The sequence below is a fragment of the Bos indicus genome, chromosome 10 (genome assembly GCF_029378745.1).
Source record: "Bos indicus isolate NIAB-ARS_2022 breed Sahiwal x Tharparkar chromosome 10, NIAB-ARS_B.indTharparkar_mat_pri_1.0, whole genome shotgun sequence".
Taxonomy (NCBI): Eukaryota; Metazoa; Chordata; class Mammalia; order Artiodactyla; family Bovidae; genus Bos; species Bos indicus.
The window spans coordinates 51,696,043-51,718,040 of record NC_091769.1 but is presented as its reverse complement, the minus strand read 5'-3'; the positions used below and the strand labels follow the sequence as shown (position 1 = coordinate 51,718,040).

The following is a 21,998-nucleotide window of genomic DNA, read 5'->3' as shown; positions in this document are numbered from 1 at the left end:
TTCCTTAAACTTAATTCTATACTAGTGATAGAAAAGAGTTCTATTTCCAGATTCAGCTCTTTTTGGTTGTTCCTGGCTGCCTAGAACACTGTGTGATGTGATAGGTTGGTAACATCTGCTAAGAACAAAAGAAAAAGCAAAGAAGTTTCATTTTTCATTCTTATTGTATATGCAGCAGCTATAATATATAATAAGGACACTATTTTTAAACTATTTTTAATCTAATTCTCAATGAGCAAAAATATTCCCTTCCCATCTTTTCTCCCCATTATGTGGGTTAGGGCATGTGGTTTACTGCCTCGGAGAAAGGGCAGTATGCTGGACCCACCTAGACCAGAGAATCCTTAAGTAGGAAAGAAGAAAGTTACAACATAGAACAATTCCCAACAGACAAAAGAGAAAGTAGAGACCTTTCTGGGAGAAAGTGGAAGGTATTGGAAAGGATAAACCTGGGAAGAAGTAGCTGCCTGAGACACCCCCTACTTCTGAGCCTTAACTCAGGGCAGGGAGTGGGGACAGACAGAAACTCTGAGGGGAAAGAAGGAAAAGCTGAATCCAGAGCAGATCCAGTGCCCTTCCCATTTAGAATTCCTGGGGAGAGCACCTTGTCCTGCACTGGGTCACCATGGGGCAGCCACAATATGCAGAGATGACAATGTGGGATGTGCAGAAAGACAGAGGTCTGGACTCGGTGCCCTGAACATCTCTGTTCACACAGAGTGTCTGGAAGTTCCCACCTCACAAGGGTTAAAGAAGGATGCAAAGTTGAGAGCAAGGGGCCCACCTTGAGTGGCCATTGTGAGAGGCCAAGTGACCAGATGGAGAGTGTGGCTGATGCTCAGAGGATCTATAAGACCAGTAAGGTTTGAAACAGGGTCAAAGAAACAGGGGATGCCACCAAGCCCTGAGGGTGCCAAGACAGCAGAGCCCAAGTTACACCACTGTGGTTGTGTCTACACAGATACACAAGGACAGAAGCCAGGTGGACTCCAGACAGAGGTGAGAGGAAGCTGGTAGAAAAGCAGTGTTCCGGCCAGGAGCCTTTCCCTACAGGACGTGAGGATGGGATGCTTCCCTTGCTCAGAGGCATCAGGGGCTGGGGAAGGGAGGGGACACCGGCTTAAAGCTCTGCTAAGTGAGCCTAAACTTTAAACTGACTAATTGCTCCAAAGGTCCTTATAACTCAGGAAAGACTGAGTTCCCTTGCATTAGCAAGTGTAAGTCATTGTGGAAGACAAGGTCAAGATGGAACTGCTTTTTCCAAACCTGAGCTTGACTATTTCAGCATCTCTGCCACCTCCCTCATACATATACACACACACATACATATGCTCACACATACACATACACAGTCAATAACTCAAACCTGACAAGATTAGCTAGAACAAAGGTCTGGAAGACTTCTCAAGAACAGAGGGAAAGAAATGAAAGGACTGGGTATGCAGGAGCAATGGCAGGAAAGAATAAGAAGGAGAGATCCACCTGAAGGATAACAGCTAGCACTGCTGAATGCTGCCCATGGAATAGGCTCTTTGCATGCTCACTGCTCCAAGCATCGCCAGGAGACAAGCAATGCAGCTGTCAATGGAGCCTGTTAGAAATCCAGTTAGCAGCTCTACTGCACCTCTATGTTTCCTTTTTCTTTCCAGCTTTATTGAGATAAATAGACATATATACTGTATAAGTTTAAGGCATACAATGTGATGATTTAATGCATATATTGTTTACCATATATATATTCATATATATGTTTACCACAATAGGTTAGTTAACATATCCTTCATGTCCCATAATTACAATTTTGTTATTGTTATGATGAGAACATTTAAGATTAATTCTCTTAGTAAGTTTCAAGTACACAATATAGAATCATTAACTATAGTCGCTATGCTGAAATTAGCTCCCCAAACTTACTCCTCTTATAACTACTGGAAGTTTGTACTATTTGCCCATCTTCTTTTCCCCAACTCCCCTGCCCTCTAGCACCTGGCAACCACTGCCTACTCTGCTTCTATGAGTTTGGCTTTTACAGACTCTACGTATAAATGAGATCAGACAATATTTGTGCTTCTCTGTCCCTACTGCATCTGAGCATGATCCCAACTGATCTGTGTTGACATGTGAGTTTGAGAGGTACCACTAAACATGATTTAACACAATCAAATCAACAATTCTATGAATTAAAGAGTATTCTCTCCATTTTGCAGATGAGCAAACTGAGACCCAGTCAAGATCATATATGCACCAAGTGGCAGAACCAAGACACCAACTCAAGTAATCTGACTCCAGAGCCCACCCTCTTCTCTGTATCAGAAACTTAGGCTTCTTCAGTGTTTTTTTTCTGGTCAAATGAGTGTTTACAGTTGCACTGATGCATGCCTAGAATATTTTGGATTGGTCTGTGGAGTCACAGCAGTGACAAGATTTCCTGTTCCAATACATTTTCCAAAGAAAAACACCAGATATTCATGATTCAATCCATGCCCAGGATTCTGTATGATCAGAGCCCCCTGTATTTTAAGCTTTTGGGCAATTCATAGCTATCATGTCTAAATTGTTCTGCTTGTTCTAAATTTGCCCTGCATGTATACCTTTCAAGAATAGTTCTTTTAGCTGATAAACCCCTATTTTTAAATGCAAATGTGTTTTGAAATATATCTGTTCAATCATTTCTCCCTCAAAATCATACTATAGCTGAATTACTCCAAAGGAATCTGTACTGAAGCAGGGAACATTTTCAAGCATAATCCTGTGGTGCTTTTCATCTAGAAAGGTGACTAAAAGCTTGCATAAACTTATACCCAGACTTAAATCTTAAAATCCCTGTGGAGTTTGTAAGGGGCGTTGAGAAAGTAAGCCAAACCTGGGAAACAGAAGTGTCTTTGCACGCTGACTTATCTACCAGTCACGAAACCAGTCCAATTTAAAATTTCTGTTACTCCTTTCAGCTCCACAACCTCTATTTTCCTGACAGTGAGTTTAAAAAGCACTCTTTCCTCTGTTAAGAAAAATAAGAAATGGCTCCTGGCCAGCACATGTTAATTAGATCACGCAAGGTGACGATAAAGGATCTGAAGATGAAACCCATGCATTGCCACCTGATATGAAGTGAGTAATTATAAACATATGTTTGGAAAAATGAATGAAATCTAGCCTTGGGTCTGGAAATTATCCAGCCCTGTGACCTTGGGGAACTCAGTCTCCTCTCCAGCTTCATTTTTTGGGGAGGGCCTCAATGATTTCCTAAGACTCCTTTCAGCTTCACAGTCTCAGATTTTAAATCAGACCTTAATTATGTGCTAAGTAAAGTGTATCACACTTAATTTGAAGGATGGCATACCGACAAAGATAGTTAAAAAGATGACAAGGCAGTGTGGAAACTAGTCATTACATAATATGGAATACAAAATGTTGTTTATACTCTTTAAAGCTATATAAGATTCTGTGTGCATGTGAACAGAAGCTGGAAGGAAAGGGGGAACAAAAAGAACAGAATGAGATCATGGGTGGGTGAAATTTCTTTATATTTTGATATTCATTAACTTGCTGTTTGATGTTAAAAAACCACACTTCATATTCTATGGAAAAACTACTTGGTAGTTTACTTTCATTTATTTTCTCAGCTTCTAAGGGGATATTAGCCCAGTTGATCTCTTTGTTATCTATGGATTGTGCCACTTTTTAGAGCTCAATATTGTTTCCAAAGTGGTCACACACCTGTGCTGCCGTGGGTAGATCCCCATCTTCTCAGCCCAAACCTACAAACAAGTCCTGTGCTTGCGTTCACCTCCACTGCTGGCTGAGAGAGGACAGGTTTTGCACATAAGGGTTCATCAGAGCAGTACTCAGCTGCTTCAGTCATGTCCAACTCTGTGCAACCCCATGGACTGTAACCCGGTAGGTTCCCCTGTCCATGGAATTCTCCAGGCAATAATACTGGAGTGGGTTGCCATTTCCTCCTCCAGGGACCCTTCCCAATCCAGGGCTCAAACCTGAGTCTCCTATGACTTTTGCATTGCAGGCAGATTCTTTATCATATGAGCCATCAGGGAAGCCCCTCAATCAGAGCACCACAGATGGAAGCAGACCATGCAGTTTGCTCTGCCCTTCCTCTGAGGTAGTCCATTTGGAGTGTCTACCTTGTTCACAAAGAAGCCGTTCACTGTCCATCCTTGATCCACAACCAAGGGCCCCAGTAGTCACTTTGAACAATATATCTCTGCTCCCCACCATGGCAGCATCTGATTGGACCAGTGCTGAGCACCTGAGCCATGATGGCCAATCAGAGCCTCTTTGCCAGACACCTGAAACTGGGACTAAGAAATAGTATCTCTTGAGATGGCTAAAACCAAAACCTGTCAACATGTCAGCTTGGGTGTTTTGGAATACAGTAAGTCCCCTACATGTGAACCTTCAAATTGTGAACTTTCAAAGATGTGCACGTGTGTTCCATCAATGTCAGGCCTAAGTGAAACTGCAGCTTGCCCTCCATCTCCTATAGCTGATGATCCTCCAACTCTACCACCCTTGCCTCCTCTCCCTCCTTCAGTTAGTTAACTCTTCTTGACTGTGCATTCAATGCCAGCCCCTAAACGCCAGCGGTTTTACTGTACTACTGTACTTTTCAAGGTGCTGTACTGTAAGATTAAAAATGTTTTCTATACCTTTGGGTTTTGTTTATGTGTTATTTGTGTGACAAGTATTACAGTATAGTACTATATAGCTGATTGCGTTAGTTGGGTACGTAGGCTTACTTTGTTGGACTTAAGAACAATTTGGATGTATAAACACACTCTCAAAATGGAACTCATTCATATGTAGGGTAAGTATTTATTATAGTAAACATTTTTGTTCACCCAAGTAGATTGTAAAAGCAGAGGAAGCTCATAAAGGGAATAAAATGCCAGTGGGGAGAGATTGAGTTTATATGCCATTTTGCTTCAGTCCCTTCCTCAACGATGCTGCAACTTGCCCTTGGGATCCTTAAGCAAGGCAGTTGGTTTCTATAACTTGTAATGAAAATTGTCCTAATACAGTTGCCCTCCCTCCGTTTATCTGTGGGACCCTCCCAGCAAGTCATATTAGTCCCTGTGTAACCTGGTGCTGCAGAGAGCCCCAGCTTTGTAGCCCGCACACACCCTGGCCACAGGGGGCCTCAGCTGATACTGCCCAACACCTCACTGCCTGTGATCTCTGGGCCTTGCTGGCTGCTCTGCCTGAAAAATGTCTTCCAGTCACTGAGCTGCATCACTAGCCTGCAGGAGTAAGCAGGTAAAAAGCTGTCTGCAGGGGTCTGCTTGCTTCCTGCCTTTCTTCAGCCTTGCATATGATTAAAGCACTCACGCTGAGTGCTGCCTGGGATGCTAGGCACTGCTCTTTCTGATCACGCTAGCCAGAACAGACTGAGATTTCAGAGAGCAGGCCCTCCTGGGAAGTGGAGGGAGACAGCTCTTGTTGCTGCAGCCTGAGATGATGCTGTTTTCATTAGATTTTGCTGCATCCTTTATTTATAAGGACTTCCTGGGCATCCAGGTTAAAGGCTGGCAGTGCCCAGCATCCCCACGATTAATGAGGAATCAACAGCATGGTGAAAAATATGTATCTGGGGAGGTTTCTGCATTCCAGGGAACAACAAGTGAAAGAAGAGAGCTTCTCTGAAAATGCCAGGGGAGAGGAATAACTTGCTTCCCAAAAGATTTTCTGAAGAGCAGCAAATGTGCACATTTCAATTCTGCCTAGTTGAAATGAAGGGCAAGTCATGATCATAGACATTATACAGTACAGGCACAGTGCACCAGAAAAGTCGGCTAAGGTAGGAGGCATTATCATCCCTGATTTACAGACAAGGAAACTAAGGTTCAGAGGTTAAGTAACTTGCTGAGCTTACGCAGAGACCAAGTGGGCCTCTGGGTGCAAAGCTAGTCACCTGGTCCCAGTGACGACCATCTAGTTCAGTTCAGTTAAGACACTCAGTCATGTTCGACTCTTTGCGACCCCATGGACTGCAGCACACCAGGCCTCCCTGTCCATCACCAACTCCCGGAGTTTACTCAAACTCATGTCCATTGAGTCAGTGATGCCATTCAACCACCTCACTCTCTGTCGTCCCCTTCTCCTCCTGTCTTCAAACTTTTCCAGCATCAGGGTCTTTTCCAATGAGTCAGTTCTTCACATCAGGTGGCCAGAGTATTGGAGTTTCAGCTTCGGCATCAGTTCTTCCAATGAATATTCAGGACTGATTTCCTTTAGGATGAACTGGTTAGATCTCCTTGCAGTCCAAGGGACTCTCAAGAGTCTTTTCCAACACCACAGTTTAGAAGCATCCGTCTAAGGCAGTGGTAATCAGAATGTTCCCCAGACCAGCAGCATCAGCATCACTTAGAAGGAACTGGTTAGAAAGGTAGATTCTTGGGCCTTAGTCCTAAATCAAACAGTCTGGTGTCAGGGCCCAGCAAGCTGGGTGTTAACAAGCCCTCCACAGGATTCTTCTGTGCTCTAAATCACCCTGATTTAATGTGGGTCTCAGCGCAGCTGTGATAGGTACCACTGACTGAAACCACCCACCCTGGCCAGGCTGTTGTAACCACATGCATAAGTTCTCTTACAACAGAAGGTGCTGGTAAGGAACAGGGAATTAACAAGCTCCCACCAACTGGAAGAATTCGGGAAAGTGCAAAAGAAAGAGGAAATGCCAGTCCATATGTCCTGCCAACCTCCCAGAATCCTACTCACTGGAATCCATCTTGGCTGAGTGATGTGCAGGCTACCAAGAAGAATCTTGAGTCAGAATGATTGATCAAAGACAACCTGGAAACTAATCCCATCACCATGAAACCTGAGGCTGTGAGCCACGTGGCAGAGCAGTCCTCCTAGGTTCTCTTACCCTGCTGCTCTCCACCCAGGCATCCTTCCCAATAAAGTCTCTTGCTTTGTCAACATGTGTGTCTCTTTGGACAATTCATTTCCAAACGTTAGAAGACCCCACTGTTGGGCTCTGGAAAGGGTGCCCCTTCCTGCAACATAGCCACATCAGCTCATCAGACATGCCGACTCTCAGGCCCTACCCCAGATCCAGTGAGTGGGAGTCTTCATTTTAACATCTCCAGTGACACACATTGGAGCTGAAGACTTAAGGAGCAAGCAGTTACCATTTGCTACCATGTCATTTCAATCCTGTTTGAAGTCCAGAAAATGAGTAGAGATCGGGGAGACTACTCTGGGAGGGAAGATGATGAGATTGTTAAAGGTTCCTTGGTGCATGGGTGATACCTCTTTTCTCTCTTTTACTTCATTATGTAAGGAGGTAATTTAGTGTGACATCTTGTTTGTTTTTTATACTCACGTGAAAATCCCTTTCTCGAGATGCTCAAAGTGATTTTATTTTGAAGCACTCTTTTTTATTAAGCTGGGGCCATACTTACATGGATGCAAACAGGGGCTCCTCCAAACCCTGATGAGGTCAAGGGAAATCAGAAAGGGACATTCACTCATGCATGCTTCCTCCTTCCTAACAGAACCTGCCCTCTACCCTACTCGGTGCAGCCATGCTTCAGAGTGGCTCATTGCTCCCAGACCCAGAGTATGCACTGCTCGGTCTACAGAAATGAGTCAGGGACTTCCCTGGTGTCCAGCGGTTAACAATCCACCTTGGAATGCAGGGGATGTGGGTTTGAGCCCTGGTCAGGGAACTAAGATCCCATGTGCTGTGGGTAACTAAGCCCACGTGCCACACGTACTGAGCCCACATGCTCTGTCTGGATCCCATGCGCGCTAGAGAAGCCATCCAGCTAGAGATCTAGAGATCCAGCTAGAGAAGCCTGCATGCCACAATGAAATCCTGCATCCCACAACCAAGACCCAACGCAGCCAAATAAAAACATAAATACTAAAAAAAAGAAAATGAATCACAGTTCCATTTTTCTTATCACCAGTGATTGACTTAAGAGTAGATGTGTGAGCATAATCCTAAACAATGGGACCAGAGAAGTGAGAATAAATGTTTCCTCAGTTTTTAAAAGAAACATATGGACCATCTCACACTCATTAGAATGGCAATTATCCCAAAAAAAGGAGGGAGGAAGGGATGTAGAGAAAGATTGGAACATTTTTGCACTGTTGGTGGGAATGTAAAATGGTACAATCACTATGGAAAACAGGTTGGCAGTTCCTCAAAAATTAAAAGTAGAATTACCACATGATCTAGTAATTCCACTTCTGGGTATATACTCAAAAAGAACTGACAGCAGACTGTTGAAGAGATATTTGTACACCCATGTTCGCAGCAGCATTATTCATAATAGCTAAAAGATAGAAGCATCCCAAGTGTCCAGTGGGCTGATGAATGGATAAACAGATCAATGGATAAATAAAATGTGGTTTATAAAGACAAGAGAATATTATTTAGTCTTAAAAAGGAAGGAAATTCTGATTTATGCTACAACATGGATGAACCTTGAGGGCATTATCAGAAACGAAATAAGCCAGTCATTGAAAGAAATAGACATGTAAGGCACATAGGTAGTCAGACTCACATAGAAAGATACTAAAAGGGTGATTACAAGGAAATGTGAACGTAAATAACAGTGCCGAACTCTGTACCTAAAAATGGTCAAAATGGTAAATTTTATGAGATGTGTATTTTGCAATTAAAAATAAAAAAATTTTTAAAGAGAGACCATCCCTGGTTCTGCCTCTGCATATTATCATGTCTTTGTGTGGTACCTGGAATAGCTGCCCAAATTTTGGGACCTCCTTCTAAGGAGAGAAAAAAGATGGGAAAAACACAAACCCTTGGTGCTGCCTTTGAGTCACCGTGTTAACAGTCCTGGATCTGCCTTTCTCCCCAGGACTTCTCTAATGTGAAATAATATTTTTTATTACTTAGCTGCTTTGAGTTGGGTTTTCTGTTTCCTCGAAAGGCATCCTAACAGATACAGGGTTCTAAGTATCCAACAAGAAGCCAGCACCCAGCGTGACTCATGAAGACATAAAGGCCCAGCTTTGAAGCTTTAAGCTCTGCCACCACCATAGTGAACTGGCGTTGGGGGTTAGAAAGGAAGTCTCTATGCCCTATCTGCTCTTGCTGATCGAACTTTGTTTTGTTTTCCAGATATTGCTGTGCAATATGCTTTTATAAATAACCATTGAATTATTGAAACCCCTTGGATAGCTATCATCGCATGGACTACAAAACCACAGAAATTATGCTGAAGGGACTTCCCTGGAGGTCTAGCGGCTAAGAATTCAAACTCCCAGGGGGCCCAGGTTCCATCCCTGGTTAGAGAACTAGATCCCACATGCTGCAACTAAGAGTTTGCCTGCCTCAACTAAAGATCCCACATGCCACAATTAAGACCTGGTGCAGTCAGATAAATGAATTTTTTTTTTTTAAAGAAGAAATGATACTAAAGAAATTTACTCATTAACATGAAAAGCTTCTTACTTGTGCATTAAGCAGGGGTAAATACTAGTTACGAAATGGTGTAATTTGATTTCTTATGTATTAACTTATATTTTCTTATGTATTAACTTCAACTAGTTAATAGATAGGCAGGCAACGACAGAAAGATAAATGGATACAAATATATAAATATATGTAGACAGAAAACAAGAGCAAACAAAAATTAACACTAATTATATCTTGGAAGTATAGATTATAGCTATAACTTATTTCCTTCTTTTTGGTTTTGTAGTTTTCTAAATGAAATTATTTTTCTTCAATAAATTATTTTATGATTAAAAATATTGGTCTTTTAAAAAACTGATGTAATATTTTAATTCACTTAACTCATAGACACATGATTTTTCTCAGAGCTGAGTTTATAATCTTCTGTGTGTGCAACCTTTTAATGTTAACCATTTAGAGAGGACATTTCCATATGTATGACATGGGTCCCAGCCCCTAAAATGCTATCTACCAATCATAACTAACAGTGCTGTCAACACGAGTTTATTATTCCAGACTGCATTATTGTACTGTAGTGTTCTTGGGTAGTATTCCAGGGCTGAAGCATAATTTGTGAAGTGAAAGTGTTAGTCGATCAGTCATGTCTGTCGTTTTGTGACCCCATGGACTATAGTCTCTGTCCATGGGATTCTCCAGGCAAGAACACTGGGGTGGGTAGCCACTCTTTCTCCAGGGGGTCTTCCCGACCCAGGGATCAAACCCAGGACTCCTGCATTCCAGGCAGTTTCTTTACCATCTGAGCCATGCAGAGCTGTAGCATACTTTGAGGCTTACCAAACAACCCCGGTTTGCTGCGTTTTTACTTCTTATATCTGCTTTTAATCCTTTCTGCTTTTTCAGTATTCTTCATTATCCTTCAAAGTATGTGTCTGTTCCACACCCTCTCCTATCCTCACCTCTGCAGCCCCCAATATAATGAATCCTTGGAAATGAGATGAACTCCCATACGTATCACTGAGAGTAAATAAGAGTAAAGGCTCAAGGAAGCGTTCTTATGAGGGAGGCCTATGAGCCTTAGTATGTAAGGTTCCTTGTCCTCTCAGCTGCACAAAGCCTTTTCTGGCTTGACTCCTGTTTCCTGCGTGTATTCTAAACTGGTGAAGAAACTGGAGAGTGGAGTTCTGCATAAGTGAAGTGGGAGGGTCTCTGATAACAAATGGCTACACCACTAAGAAATAGCATGACTGATTCTCTGGACATCTCGATCCAAAAGAAGGAGGCTGCAGATGGCAAGAACAGAAGCAACTGGGGTCCCTTCTACCCCCACCAAAGTGAGGTTATTTAGGTTCACCACCTGGTTATTAGATTCGCCAGATGGCAAGCTTGAGTAACCTCTCAGAAAGAGAGTAACTAGCCAATCCATTACCCCAGCACAGTCAATACCGTTAATTTAACATGAGATGCACATACTACTACATAATATGGGTAATGAGGCGTCACGGAGCCATCATAAAGGCCGCCATCTGGGCTCGTGGGGGACAGCCTTTTGCACAGTGTCCATGGGAGAAACCCAACTGAGCTTTGTACAGCAGGGATGAGAACGAAGCGTGGGGGTGGGGGTGGAGATTGGGTGGGGGAAGTAGGAAGTAGGGTGTGTGCCCACATGAGCCGCTGTCCACAGTATTAAAATATGTTGATTGTTATCTCTCAGTCATTGCCGCCTTTTGCCCAAGCTTACCTAGTTCTCAGGTTCTCTTTTGTTGTTATTTTCAATTTTGATGAAAACGTAATGATATTTTTATACCAACCCTGGAAAAATAGAACTGTGACTGACTAGAGGTGGTTTTGAATACTTCAACAATTCTAGTCCAATTCTGACCGTTACAGAAATGACTTTCCTTTAGGAAATGACATGTGTGTATGAGTGGATAGGGGATGGGTAGAGAGGGTTCACACACTCTATCTTCCCTCTGGAAGAGACTTGTGATGGAAAAGCTGCAAGTGTCCCACTGGGGCTGATGCCCATAGGACCTGGGCACCCCAGAGGGTAAGGCCAGAGAGAAAAGAAGGTGAACCAAGCCGTGCTTAAGTCGGGCACGGAGCATGGGGGAGGGAGCATTTCCTGCCATAGCTCCTTCTCATTACCCCACAGTGCCCAGCACAGCACAGCCCAAATTTGTCATGTTTGTGTTTGTGGAAGTCAATACATTTATTCAGCAAATATTGACTAGCTGTAGGGCACTAGGGGAAACCAGGTAAAGGGCACATGAGATTTCTTTGTATTATTTCTTAAAATTGCACACGGATCTATGGTTATCTCAAAATAAAAGTTTTAATTAAAAGTTAAATTCAGAAAACTTGTATCCATCTAAAAAGAGAGTGGCTAGGGACTTCCCTGGTGGTTCAGTGGCTAAGACTCTTGCTCCTGATGCACAGGGCCTAGGTTCAATTCCTGGTCAGGGAACTCGATCCTGAATGCCGCAAATAACAGTTCACATGTTACAACTAAAGATCCGGCTGTAAAAAAATTGAAGATCCCACGTGCCACAACTAGGACTCAGCAAGGTCAAATAAACATTAAAAAAAAGCTATACTTCAATTTAAAATTTTTTAACAAAATAATAAGAAGAATTAAAAAAGAATGGCTAACAAGAAAGAAAATGAGGAGATCCAGAAACATTGTTTCTAAAAGGAGGAGAGAGAGAGACAGTGAGAGACAGACATTCCATAGACATGTAGTGCATAAGCGTGTGTAAGCACTGGGGGCAGGGATCCCCTGTTCCTTCAGGCCCCAAGCAGCCGTTCATCAGGCACCTTCTAGGTTTCCTCCCAACTCTAAGAATGTAGGAGATGTTGACCTATTTTCAAACCAATTTGTCTCACCACTCACATTTTCCCAAAATGACCTGTGCCTGTAGATTAAGACCATCTTTCTGTAACCCAGTTGCTCAGAAGCTGAATACATTTCACGACTGAACTTCTGAGCCGCCCCTTGATGTGAGGATGCCTTGTGATGCCCTGCAAGGAGCTGTCACCATTCCTGTAGGCGCCTAAGGAATGTCCCCCTTGAGACCACGCCCATCACTCTCACCATGGCCTTGGGGGAGGAGAGGTGACCACTTTAGAAGTGACAATGGAGAGCCTAGGAAACACCTTGCTCCTATTTCATATCAAGCACACAGAATAAAACAAAGAACACAATGGGCACCATGTTTCAATAATACTGTCTATACTATGATCATATTTGCTTTAGATCATCAAAAATGTACAGCAACCCAGTGAGGCCAGGAAGGCCAGGGTCTCCCTTGACAGGTGAGGAGACTGAGGCACACAAGGTTCCTGGTTCATAGGAGGAGTAAGAGACGGAGTCCCATCTTCTGACCCTGGCATCCACTCTTCACTCTCAGCGCCACTGCTTCCAGCTTGTGGTTTTGCTCCTCAAGATCAATGTGCTCTTCTTTACCTCCCCCGATCTTGGCTGCACAATCCTGTCATTGACCCGTCCCCTCCCCTCCCCCCACACACATCCTGTATCATCAGTGCTACACCATCTATGTCTTGGTACATAAATATTATGTTCAACTTCTCTCTGTCATTGTTAAGTCATCTAGACTTCGGAGTCTCTAGACTCTGTGGAGCATCTTCTCTGCTGCCTTACTGCAATATAGTCCCTTTTGGGGAGCAACCTGAAAGAAGCCTTTCTCAGATGCCAGCCTGTCTGCCCTCAGCATTTTTCTGTGTGTTTCACATGCAGTGTGTAGCACAGAGCACAGCAAAGCAAAAGCATGGTGGCAGACAACGAGACGGTTCGATAGCATTACCAACTCAATGGACATGAACTCGAGCAAACTCTGGGAGATAACGAAGGATGGGAAAGCCTGGCATGCTGCAGTCCATGGGGTCGCAAAGCGTCAGACACAACTCAGTGACTGAACAACAATGTGTCAGAGAATCAGCAGCAAGCCATGGTCCCAAGAGTCCATTTCAGGGAGGCCAAGGGTCAATGAGATCCACAAGTGGATGCATGAAAATGAACTATGGATGAGGACCTGGAAAAGTGGCTGATGTTACAGCGGGCAAGCCTGAAGGAAACAAATAGGTTCCTGGTTTGTCTGGCATAGGGAAGCTCTTAAAGGGCCAGGTGTAACTGTCTTCTTTGGCTCCACAATGTCTTCAAGGCACCAGCTGTCACCTGGCGGATGACTGATTCAGCAGCCTGGGAGTTCACAGGGGGCCGGCCTGCCTTGGACACAGTTCTATTGATTAGAGCCAAAGCATCTCACACAACAGTGATAGGTTAAAGCCAACAGATGTCTTCACACCCTAAATCATAGAGAAAGTCGGAAAGGGAGAGGAATAATTGACAGCATCTCTGATCAAAACAGACACCTCGTCATAGCATATTTAGTGGAAAATACATAGAAAACAAAAGCTGAATTCTCCATCCAGGCTGTAGTACCTAATACATCAATGCTAAGAAGAAAACATTTAGTAAAACATTCCTTTAAGCTTCCCCTGGAATAGGCACTATTAGGAGCAATTAGACAGCAGTGCAACCCCCAAGTTCATAGTCTGGGGCAAACAAACCTGATGTGGACAAACAGGCACAGCATATCCACCTACCAATACTACGTGCCAGGCACCAAGTGAGGCTTTGACATTACACCAGAGCTTCCTTTTAAATTTCAAGTTCACATACACAGTCAAATCTGATCTTCATAAAACCAAGTGACATAGGCATTATTATCCTCACTTTGAAGACGAGTAAACTAAGGTTTGCCAAGATTAGATGAGGTCCAAGTCCATATGACCAGTGTCACTGGGGAAGTGCCACTTTTCTGCATTGGGGAAAATTCCCAGGGAATACTTACTTTTCCTTCATGCCCTGGGATACTATGTACCCTTTCCTATCTGAGCCAAAAGCCTGATCCTCGACCTCTACATGCACTGTACCTCAGAGGTCTCTGCACTCTTTTTAGAATAGGAAGCATATGTAATGATATGCTCAGCTTCAAGCAACGGAAAACCAAAATAAGAGTGACTTAATCAATAAAAGAAAATTATCTTATATAACCACAGATCTGAAAGTACACAATTCCAGAGTTGACACCTTAGCTCAAAATTTTCACAAAATAAATAAATAAAATTGCACAGAAAGAATCAAGATCTTTCCTTCTTTCCACTCTACCATCCGTAGGCTTCTCACCTCATGGCTACAAAATGGCTGCTACAGCTCTAACCTCATATTCTCATAGGACTGTATCTGAAGGCAGAGCCAGGTCACATGACTATCCAGCAGGATGGGTAGGGGGAAGGGAAAAATCTGGTATTTGTGACGTTCATGGGGGTATCAGGGAGGTGTGGGCACAAAGACAAAAGCTGGCAGTGGCTATTGAATAATCACCAGTCTCTGCCACAGGTCACTTTATGATTTCTAATTAGGGTCAGAGCTGAAAACTACTGCCTCCTGAGCAGAAATGTGAATTTCTTGACACTGTTGGTTGCTTTATTAGTTTTCTGTCGCTCCATTATAAATAACCATGGGCTTAGAGTTTAAAAGGACTTCCCTGGTGGCTCAGACAGTAAAGTGTCTGCCTACAATGTGGGAGACCCAGGTTCGATGCCTGGGTTGGGAAGATCCTCTGGAGAAGGCAATGGCAACCCACTCCAGTACTCTTGCCTGGAAAATCCCATGGACAGAGGAGCCTCGTAGGCTGCAGTCCATGGGGTTGCAAAGAGTCAGACATGACTGAGCGACTAAACTTAGAGTTTAAATCAACACCCATTTATTGTCTCACAGCTCTATACGTCAGAAGTCTGGGAAGTGTTCTCTGAGAGTGTTCTCTGCTAGGGACTTGGCTAAAATCAAGGTGTTACCTGGGCTGAGCTCTCATCTAGAGTTACTGGGAAGAATTCACTCCCAATGCATTCAGATTGTTGGCAGAATTCAGTTCCTTGCAGCTGTAGGATTGTCTCCATGGCCTTGCTGGCTATCCACCAGGGATTGCTCTCAACTCCAAAGGCAGCTCTCCATCCTTACACATGGCTCTCTCCACCTCCTACACCAGTAACAGTGCGCTGAACCCTTCTCATGCTTCTAGTCTCTCTGATGCTTCCTTCTACCAGCTGCTGAAGACAATTCTGTGCTTTTAAAGGGCTCCTATGTTAGATTAGGCCCATGCAGGCAATCTGCCTTTTGTCATGATCACTGAAGTAACACCAGAGGGTGAAGATCATGGGAACCATCTCAAAATTCTGCCTAGCTTGGTCACCATTGAAAAAACAAAAATCAGGATTTATTCTTGGGATTGGGGTAGGTTCACCCTTCCCTGAATCATGATAAAGGCAAAAGGACTCCCAATCAAAACTAGGGCTCTACAGGCAAAAAAAAATTAAAGAAAATAGGGACTTCTCCGGTGGTCCAGTGGCTAAGACTCAGCGCTCCCAATGCAGTTCAATGGTGTGCAGGTTCAATCCCTGGTCAGGGAACTAGATCTCACATGGTACAACTGAGAGTTCACAGTCCACAACTAAAGATCTGAGCTGCCGTAACTAAGACCCGGTACAGCCAAACAAATACATAACTAAATATTTCTTACAAAATGGAAGAAGAGAATGGCTTCTGAGTTTACAACCAAGAGTGTCTGATTCGATTAACTTTTTCTCTGTGAACCTGAGATATCCTGATTTAGTTACATAGTGGAATACTATCTAGCTTATGGACATTTTTTTTTCTTTTTATGAGAACATGGTGTGTAAGAACCACTGACCAGGACAAGGATTCCTGCTTTAACTTCTCCCACCTCTCCAATGCGCACAACCTCCCACCACCTGCTCCTCAGCCAGCACTGTGCCCCCAACATGGACTCTGAAGAATGCTGACCAACAGGGAGTTTGATAGAGTTTCTTACGATAAAAGGAGTGTGCCTACATATCTCTAATGTCTCTTTTTAACTGGTTTGTTTCTATTAGGAAAAAGAGAAAGACAAGGGTTGATGGAACGAGGAGGCCCATCTCTCAGAATTCACATAGAGCAGGTTCCAACACTGCCCATGGTGCTTGTAATGAGCCTTTGAAGATCTTTCCATGTTCTTCTAAAGAAAAATTGCTTGCCCTCTCTTCTACAGAAATGCTTCATTACAAGCTTTTTCAATGCATTTTTTTCTGTTTCATTGCCTTAAATCCAACTCAGGCTGCCTATGTTTTTTATTTCAATTAGTTTTCTCTGTTTTATGACATCTATTTGGATTTAATTTTTTTCCTGCACCAAAAAGCATAAAACCCCAAGTCAGATGTCTCCACAGAGAGGTTATATGGACAAACACAAGGAGATCATTAAGAACTGCCAATTATCAACTCGGAACAGCTCAATGCCTTATAGAACACTTTACTTTCATAGACGCTTGTGTTTACCTTTTATTTTAAGTGCTTTCAAGCCCATTCTCTTGAAGTACCTTGCCTTACTAAGGGCCCTGCTTGTTTGTTCTCATCGCCTCCTTCATTCGGAAGAACCATCAATCAGTTTTCGAAACAAGGCAGCTTCTTTGTAGAATCAAAAGCCACCACATCACAGCTGGTGGCAAGAGAATGCAATGGGCATTGTTGTTTGTACACCAGCCTTCATCTCTTTGAGAAGTACCTCTGTTTGAAATGAATGAGGCAGACAAGAGTAGTGGCTTCAAAAGCAACTATCCTCTTCTGGGTTTTTCTTGTTGAAGGTTCTGTACAGCACTATTACTAGGAAGAAACAAGACTAAAAGGCAAATCTAAGAAAGCTACAGGTTTCTTACACAAGATACACTCACCTGGCCTCAGCCAGGCTCTGCGTCTGGACATTTGCCTTTACTTTGTAGATTTCGGTTTAAAAGGTTAACATGAAAGAGGCTGTTTATTTTTCCTAGTGATTTGGCATAAAAATGACATGAACTTCCCTTACCAGAAGCCTAGCCCAGAAATATAACAGGCTCCTCTCTTTACTGATGCCTCTTAAGGGTGTCATTGCTGATAGGAGTAGAGCCAGCCATCACTAGCATTGCTATGGTGATGACTTTTGGACCAGGGGACTGGCTGATCCTTGGCCCAACTCTTCCATCTAGCTAACATCAATTCTACAGCAGGAGATTTCCTTATCCCCTGATTCATTTTATATTTGGCTGGGATATTGGAAAGCACTAGATTTCTGTAATACTTCGTGACTCTTCTGTAGGTTCTTAATGATCCTGATGTTAATTAGGACATAAAGTCTTAAGTTAGTGGAAAACTTAAAACAGTGTTCAAAGCTTATATAGACGATCATCCTAATAACTGGCTTGAGGATCATCCATTTCATTTTCTGTCTGCAGAGGGTTTACAATGACTGCTTAAGAGTTTAGCACAAATACCTGGCCCATGACCAGGAAGGGAAAAGAACAGTACAACATGTATTTGATGTGTAATTTCAATCATGAGCTTATCTTATTTTTCCCACCTTGTGTCTTAATTCTTTTGAACAATGCTAAATATAAAGGAAGTATAAATGTATTCTCCAGAAATCCATTGGATTTCTTGCTATTAGGATGGGAGAAAAAAGTACAAAGGTTTTTCTGGCCAGGAAGAGGAAATTGCCAATGCGAAGCACCTAAAACATATTCTGTGTAAAAATCAAAAGGAATAATTTAAATGTATATTTTCTGTTGAAGGAAAAATATATGTACGTATGCACACATACTAAAATTGGAATGATACAGAGAAGATTAGCATGGCCCCTGCTCAAGGATGATATGCAGATTTGTGAAGCATTCATATTTTAGATGTTGGTCAAAGGGTACAAAAATCCTGGCTAAAGGATAAATAAGGTCTGGGGATCTAATGTATAGCATGGTGACTATATTGAAAGTTTTTAAGAAAGTAGATCTTAATGTTATCACCACACAAGGAAACAGTCCCCTGGGTGGAAAGAGTTGGACACAACTAAGCAACTGAGCACGCATGCGTGGACTCGAAACTTATTGTTGTCATTGTTTTGCAGTGTGTGTGTGTTACTCGCTCAGTCATATCCAGCTCTTTGCCACCCCATGGACTGTAGCCCACCAGGCTCCTCTGTCCATGGAATTCTCCCAGCAAGAATACTGGAGTGGGTTGCCATTCCCTATTCCAGGGGATTTTTTCAACCCAGAAATCAAACCAGGGTATACTTTATTGCAGGCAGATTCTTTACCCTCTGAGTCACCAGGGTTTACAATGTATACATGTCTTTAATCATGACACTGTACACATTAGACATACTTATATCAATAATATTTCAGTAAAGCTGGGGGAAATTGCCTCAACTACAGAAAGAAATATATATACACATACACATTTGTATATATATATATACACACATATACATGTGTATATATATACATACATGTATGTATATACACACATATATGATTGGATTCAAGAAAAGTGGAATTTCTGATACAATGGAGGGATAAGATCATGACATTCCTAAACACAGGGGACCCCTGAATAATTAGGAGCCTGCCACAGAAGAGTCACACACACAAGAAATTTGGCAGTCCCTTCAACAGCAGGGGGTGGGCTATGTTGACACATCAGACTATCAAGAAGGTATTTAGTGGGTACCGGGAACCCCAGTTTATGAGCACAATGAAAGCTTTACACAGAGTTCCCTGGTGGTCTAGTGGTTAGGATTCAAGGCTTTCACTGATGTGGCCCAGGTTCAATCCCTGGTCAGGGAACTGAGATCCTGCAAGCCGTGCAGTGCAGCCAATAAATAAACAAAAGCTTTACACATATCTGATGAACAAATTGAAAAGATAAGTAAAATATGTATATATATACACACTATATATAAATATATGTACACACACACTATATATATGTACACACACACATACTATATATATACACACATATATATGCATATATATCAAACCACGGTGCCTGTGGGCTAAATAAGTTCACAATCTGCAAACTAACCCAAGAAGAAATGATTAAACAGAATGCAGAAAAGTGGATACTATAAAGGGCTTAAGTTCCTTTAATCCTCTCAACAACTCCTGAGGTAGATGTTTTTATTTCCACTTTTTTTTTTTCAGATGAGATTAAGGAAGGTTAAGTAATTTGTGCAAGGCCACATAACTAGGAAGTGAAAGATCTAGGATTTCAGGTCAGAACTGTCTGATTCTAAAAATAGACTATTCCCTCTACTCTGATTTTTCCCAAGCTTTTCTCATGTTAAGAACACAAATCTGATGCACCAACCCAGAAGGACTGAATCAGAATCTCCCAGAAGGGACTTGGGAACTGTGTTTAAAAGAGATGAGATGATGATTATCATCAGAGGAGGTTAAGAAAATTGCTCTATTGTATCAGGTAGGAAATGGACCCATATCTCCCTCTGACTGATCAAATAGAAGCCAGCAGAGACTTGAAGCTACTGAAACTAAAAATAGATTGAGGTTTTCTAGAGTTTATCAGTTTATAATATTACAGGATATTTATTTCTCAGTTTGGTAATACTGCATTGTCTGATTTAAGGTTATCTGGACCTGAAAATACCAAGACCATTTTGGAAAGTTAAAAATGGACTGTAGTTTAAACCTCGGACTTTCTTCAGTTTTGTCCCTTGTCCTTCTTTTATCCTTAGGAGCTAAAGTAAATAAGAATTCAGTTGCAGTTTCTAACAACTGTAACTGAAGCAGAGGTTTCAGCTGTGCAGGGGTTGGAGCACAGCTAGGAACACCGCAGGCTGAGAATCGGTCCTCATGCCTGGGTGCCCACCAGATGGCTTTCACTGGGCGTAGTGTAAGTTACATGATCCAGGAAGTAGAAAACCCAGCCTGACTTGGTTCGTTTGTTTTCCTTAGTTTCAGTTTTTCAAAGCCTGATGAAAACAGCCAGGCCAGCTAAGCCTGCAGCTTCAATACCCATTATGGGAGCAAATAACGTATTTGTACAGCCTAAACATTTGCTTAATTAAATGCAAAGCAAGGCAGTGATTCCTGACAGGGCTGAACTTAAGTCAAGTTGTGAAACTCCACAGTGCAGCCAGAAGCAGAGACGGACAATTGAACTGAAAACTGGGAACACGTCAGGGGCGCTGGACCACTGCTTCTCAGCCACTTTATTGTAAGTTATTCCTATTATCTCAGAGAGAAGTTTGAGACATGGTTAGAGAAAAGGATGGAGCTGATTACCCCCATTTTGAACAGAGATCTTTGTTTTAAGAACTTGCTTTATGTGCTATTGCCAAGAAACTTGCTTTGAATGATATTTCCAGACATGATGACAACTACATTCTACATATAATAATTTAATATGCTTTAATATATTTCTATTCCTGAATTTTCTTGATCTTATTTACTCTTCACAACAACTCTGTGAAGTTAGTACTCTTAATTAACACAGTTTTACAGATAAGGAAACAGGTAGCCTCCTCCCAGAATCATTAAGTAACTAGCAAAAGTCCATAGCTCATAGCTGCAAGCCCATCTCATATCACTGTTACCTGAATCCCAGAGGACTCTATATAACTAGACCATTCATTTCTCAAAAAAAAAAAAAAAGTCCTATGGATTAAAACACAAGACCCAACAATATACTCGTTGTTTAAAGAGGATATATAACAAAAAAGATGCAGAATACTAAAAATAAAAAAGTATTATCAAGGAAATGATATAACTAAAAGAAAACAATTGATAAAGTTGATATCATACAAAAGAGATTCTGATGCCAAAAAGGTAGAGGGAGGATGCTAGGAGGTTTCTGATTATAATGAAAAATATAAAACCCACAGTGAAGACATGGATTACCAAAGCTAGAAATGCAAAGAGAAGGGATAAATACTACACAATTAATGTGTCAGAACCAGTAGACTTATATTAAACTCAATAACAACATAGACTATACATTTTTTCAATGTATTGGGCATTAGTAGATATATACTAACTCTCAAATAAGGCCCCAAAACTAAATCAAGAGAAAATTTATAAAGAACATTTTTGTTATTGTTGTTTAGTCACTAAGTCACACCTGAATCTTTTACAACCTCATGGACTGTAGCCTGCTGGGCTCCTCTGCCCATGGGATTTCCCCAGGCAAGAATACTAGAGTGGGTTGCATTTCCTCCTCCAGGGGATCTTCCTGAATCAGGGATCAAACCTACATCTCCTGCATGGGCAGGCAGATTCTTTATCCCTGAGCCACCACGGAAGCCACAAGGAAAATTATATCAATATATTTTCTCCCCACAATGCAATAAAACTCAATGTTAATGATATAAGTAAAATCAACGAAAGGAGTTTTGGGCAAAATAGTGATCTACTCTATAGCCTTGGGGGCAGAGAGTGCAGGATTTGGATTACAACTCCATCCCTTACAGCTGTGTGACCTAAGCAATTTATTGAACCTCTCTGAACTTTGGACTCTTCATCTGAAAATGTGGCTCTACTTTGCAAACTTGTTATGAACATTAGCTATAAATGGACGTGAGTCTGAGTGAACTCTGGGAGTCGGTGATGGACAGGGAGGCCTGGCGTGCTGCGATTCATGGGGTCGCAAAGAGTCGGACACGACTGAGCAACTGAACTGAACGGAACGGATG

The 21,998-nt window shown here is 42.2% G+C and overlaps 1 protein-coding gene and 1 pseudogene across 2 annotated transcripts in view; both read left to right on the top strand.

Annotated features, from left to right (window-relative positions):
* The first annotated feature begins 18,095 nt into the window (after nt 1-18,095).
* Nucleotides 18,096-18,195, top strand: LOC139185553 (U6 spliceosomal RNA; annotated as a pseudogene).
* A 2,114-nt stretch (nt 18,196-20,309) lies between these two features.
* The window catches only part of LIPC (lipase C, hepatic type), a 186,727-nt gene continuing 185,038 nt past the window's right edge, over nt 20,310-21,998 (top strand). The window contains exon 1 of one of the 2 annotated variants that reach the window (XM_070797494.1): nt 20,310-20,524. The gene's annotated coding sequence lies outside the window, so the exon portion shown is untranslated. The remainder of the gene's footprint in view (nt 20,525-21,998) is intronic. The other variant, XM_070797493.1, reaches the window with a different exon arrangement.